This window comes from Argentina anserina, chromosome 2, assembly GCF_933775445.1.
Source record: "Argentina anserina chromosome 2, drPotAnse1.1, whole genome shotgun sequence".
NCBI classification, from domain to species: Eukaryota; Viridiplantae; Streptophyta; class Magnoliopsida; order Rosales; family Rosaceae; genus Argentina; species Argentina anserina.
The window spans coordinates 6,378,882-6,383,837 of record NC_065873.1 but is presented as its reverse complement, the minus strand read 5'-3'; the positions used below and the strand labels follow the sequence as shown (position 1 = coordinate 6,383,837).

Here is a 4,956-nt window from a genome sequence, read left to right as displayed (position 1 = left end):
CTGGTGGTTTCTCCTACAAAAGAAGACAACGACTAGTTTGCCTCACTCCTCCTTTTCATAGATTCGCCAACTGGCTCTAGCTAGCTAGCTCACCAGGTTCTCTGTCCTCGTCCCTATTTATAGCTCATATACATCATTCCTACTCATTTCTTTCGTCACAAACAAAACACCCCTTGTACGCATACTCTCTCGTAATCTAACAACCCACTCCTTTCTCTTCTATTCGATATCTCATAGCTAGCTACTTGAAAGCTCGTCAGTGTATTAGTATTCAGAATTTGATCGATCATTTCATGGCTTCAAGTTCTATCAAAAAACATAATTCAAACAGCTGCTGGACACCAAAGCAGAACAAGTTGTTTAAGAGGGCTCTAGCTATCAACGACAAGGATACGCCGGACCGGTGGCAGAATGTGGCCAAGGCTGTTGGCGGGAATAAAACAGCGGAGGAAGTGAAGATACACTATCATTCTACTTGAGGATCTCCGGCAGATTGAGTCCGGCCAGTTTCCTATTCCTAACTACAAGTCTCTCGGAACCACCACCAAAAATGTTGATGAGGAAGAACGGTAACTTTTACGACTCTTATTATGATCGAGTCATCATTATTATTATGCATGCATGGATTTATTACGTCTTCTCTATACGATATTTAGGGAACTGATCCTAATCCTCGTACTAGCCCCTTACGTCTCCTGTATCAAAGTTGTTAATTGCTACTCTATATATGCAGCAAGGGTTTAATTTAAAACCGTCAGTTGCTATATATCGTTTTGGTGCATTGCATTTTAGTACAATTTTTCCTTAATGGCAACGAGCTTACAAGTAATTACATTGCAGGCTATTGAAGTATCTTAAGCTACAGTAGTAAACTTCAAGTCATTGCAACTTATTCTGATGGAAAATTCGGTGGATTATCACATATCGATCAGCAGAGAAAACAAGATGTGCTATATATGTGCGTCTTCCTAGCAGAAAAGAGAAGAAAACTGCTACGTTATTTTACCTATAGACTGTAATAGTTTTTTTTTTGCACGAACCACTATTTTTTTAATATTTATTTAATAAAGTACAAAGTAAAGGGGGTAAGACTAAAACTTTGCCGAGAAAACCCAAAGGAAAAAGAAAAAGAAAGTAGAATCCTATTACGAAAACCGATAATTTGGAAATCCCAAGTAATCAGCTTGTAAGAACTTAACGAGCATACTAGGGAGCTATCATACCAAGCAAAAGAGTCATTGGTGAGGCATTAATTGGCCATTCTGTCATATATGACTGCATCGAAAAGACATATGGCGGATTTTAGATAGACAGTTGTGCCAACAGACTCTTAAGTTCCACGGGGAGAGAAAGATTTGAAAGAAAAACATGCCACCACACTTACAGAGTCACTTTTCAACCATAAATAGAACTAACCTCTAGCAATAACAATTTCAATTGCCAAAATCACAGCATAAAGCTCATAATAAAAAGAAGAATTCCAACCAAGCGATTGACAAAAACCCCTTAAAAAACCACCTGAAGAATCCCGAAAAACACCCAGAGAGGCCAATAAACAGGCATCAAGAACATCTTTATTGTGACCAGGAGCAAAATGGCTAATTTGATGAATCCAAGCCAAAATTGAGCAACACAACTTAGAGAAAAAAGGGGGATGATTGTCAAACTTTAGCCTATTCCGAACCTTCCATAAAGCCATAAAGTAAACATGCCTGCTGCAAGCCACAGATTATAAAGTTGAGAGGAGAAAGGTTTTCGACAATAGCTTACCCAAAAATCTATCAAAGAGGCAGAAGTAGAAAAAGAAGTGCCAAACTGAACTGCCAGCCACCTCTAGACACGTTAAGAAAAATGGCAATGTAAAAATAAGTGCAAAGAAGTCTCAACAGAGTAATAACAAAGCTGATAGATGAACACCACTGTAGACACATGAAATTTAATGAAGTAAATCATCTTCATTTAATGATTAAATCAACCAAGAACCCGACAAAATTACACACGTGGCCTAAAAGTCAACAAAGTTAATAAAACTCGCGTCAGCACATAAACAGATGATCGTAATCGAAGCTACGTAATTGCGGCTTAAATCAGAAATTAAATGTCATTGACGATTCGAAATGGTAATCAGACATTTGATTAAATTAATAAATTTCTTAACAGTTGTAGTTAAATCAATTATTTTCTGCTTAATTTAGTAATGAAAATAACTAATTTTAAATTAATTAGAAAGTACATAATGTTTTAATTATACAATAAAAAAATTTATTATTTTAGTGTCATTAAAATATTCTACAAAATAGAAGCTTTGACACTATAAATACACCCTTTAACATGAAGAGAAGGGGACTTGAAAAGAAGAAAGAAAATTATTTAAGCAAAATCACTCTCGAGAAATCCCGAAGAATCATCAAGCTACCAAATCGCTCATTCTTCATCAAATTCAAATCCAAACTAAAGTCAACAAAGAATCATCAAGCTACCAAATCGCTCGTTCTTCATTAAGTCCAAATCTAAACTCAAATTCTCAAGATCAAGTGCATGTCACCCATCAGGCAAGTTACATACGGATATAGAATCAGAGGAGTTCACAAAGATTGTAACCCCGCGCTTGATTATCAATAAATCACATTTTATTTGTACACGTGTCTGCATTCTCAATTGTTTTCAGATTCTCGTTCAAAAAATTGGCACGCCCAGTGGGACATTTTTGGCCTCTCATCTCCTTCTCCGAAGAAATCTTCAAATTCGTTTGTGCGATGTATCTAAGAACAACCAAGCCATTCCATCGACGAAATCCAAGTCCACAACCGCAAGGTTAAGCGGAGAGGCCGAGCCGGTCAAGAAATCCAAACAAACATTCTCCAAATCAAAGAGTGAACGGATTGCCCTTGTCACCCGGAGCGTGGCTAGAGCTCAACCCACAACATTTATGGTACTTGCTAGTAAGCCTCGTCAACCAGTCATTACCTTGGAGAGCTTGGGAGAAATAGAACATGCCTCTCAAAGTGGGAAGAAGCAAGTGTCAAAAGAGAAGGACCCAAATGGGCAATCTCCTCTATCCGTTCATGGTGATGGCCCTATCTTGGAAGACGTTTTCTCTGATGACGAATTAAGCACAACATCATACCATGGAAGTCCCAAAGAAGATGGTGATAACTTGCATTCTATGGCGCATGAATCCTCTTTGACAATGCGCAGGTCTTGGTGACAGGGGCATCTAAAATCGAAGAGCAACTCTCCAATCTGTTGGAGAAGGTTGAAAACCTCACCCGAACGGTTGAAGAAAAGAACGTGCAAATCGCTGAACTTTATAGCAAGTTGGAAGATCACGATGATGAGAACTCCACCAAAAGGTCGCCTGGCAGGTGCAAAGTAAATGAAAAGAGAGAAACGTCCAAGAACGATGGCGACTCGCTTGGTTCCTTATCACTCCAGGAATTACAGGACATGACACGACCCACCCAAAATATTAACCTAATACCCAGGATAAGTCATGCGGGGACTACTGACAAAGGGGTCTATCCAGAAAAATTTCGACATAGCCTCCCTTGAAAGTAGCCAACCCAACCTGCAAGAAAACTGTACTTCTACCAATAACCAACCATGTTCAACTTCCACAACAAATAATTCAACTTAGTTATTTAACTTAAATCCAACCTCTTAAACATCAGAAAATCATCCAAATAAATTCAGAGTATCAGAGCAACTAAACGGCATAAAAGAAAATCAGATGACTTGTAGGCTAAACAGGTAACCTACAGTCTGGCATTCGGCGGAAAGGAACGCTGCCTCACGGTAGCTATAGAACGTCTCTAAGCCTGCGAACTGGGCATTTAAAATGAAGGGCCCAGGGGAAAGCATTTAAAATGTTAGAGTGAGTGGACAAAATGAAATATCAATAAATAAAGACGATATATATATATATATATATATATATATACTTCCCCATTTTTCTTTTTATAACCCGAACTCGATGCATGCACGTTATTTTAAAAGGCTTTCATAAATAAAAGTATAATTATTCTCATAAAATCGGACTAGACCCCGCTAGTTAATTATTCTCCTTGAGAATACTGCTAGAAAACCGACTAGTCCCGCTAGTCAAATAATATCAGTGAGAATTAAATCGGAAAAATGGACTAGCCCCGCTAGTCAAACAAGATCATAAATACCAAACAAATGGACTAGCCTCGCTAGTCAGAAAAACCATAAATATCAATAAAGGGATAGACTAGCCCCGCTAGTCAATAGGAAATCAGGAATGCCATACCATATGCCCCTCATGCCAGAATATATACATATGTATCAAATCTCAAATGCTCAATCTCGTCACGTCACGTTCACGGAGAGGGTATTGAGTTGTCATGTCAGTGCCGGCTAAATAACCTCGCCTCCTCGGGCGGTATCGCCTCTTAGGCGGAATAGTCAACTCGTATGCTAGCATAATCATCTCAAGGTATGGCCTCAGAAAAATAAATAAGTGCACTAGCCCCGCTAGTCACAAGATAATAAATGAGTGAAATCATCGAAAATGGACAACATTCTTATCCGTTGATCATACCTCATTTATAATCCTAAAGGAAAGGATACCGGAAAGAATGGATACGATTCCGTTGATCGTGCCCCCTTTATATAATTAAAGGAGAGGATACCAGAATAAAATAGAAAATCATTCTTATCCGTTGATCGTGCCCCCTGTAAATAATTAAAGGAGAGGATACCAGATTAAGAATAGATAGAACGAGTACGGTTCCCCACTAACAAATTCTCTTTCTCCAACTTCATTCCAACATAAAGGCATGCGACACTGTCTCCCATATAAGGCTTCATAAGGGGCCATGCCAATACTCGAATGATAACTATTGTTATAAGTAAATTCCATCAATGATAGCTTCTCATCCCAACTCCCCCTGAATTGCATTGCACAAGATCTCATCTCAACATATCTTCTAGGGT

General features: G+C 38.5%; 1 pseudogene; it reads left to right on the top strand.

Annotated features, from left to right (window-relative positions):
- The first annotated feature begins 293 nt into the window (after nucleotides 1–293).
- On the top strand, nucleotides 294–868 carry LOC126782826 (protein RADIALIS-like 3; annotated as a pseudogene).
- Nucleotides 869–4,956: the final 4,088 nt, after the last annotated feature.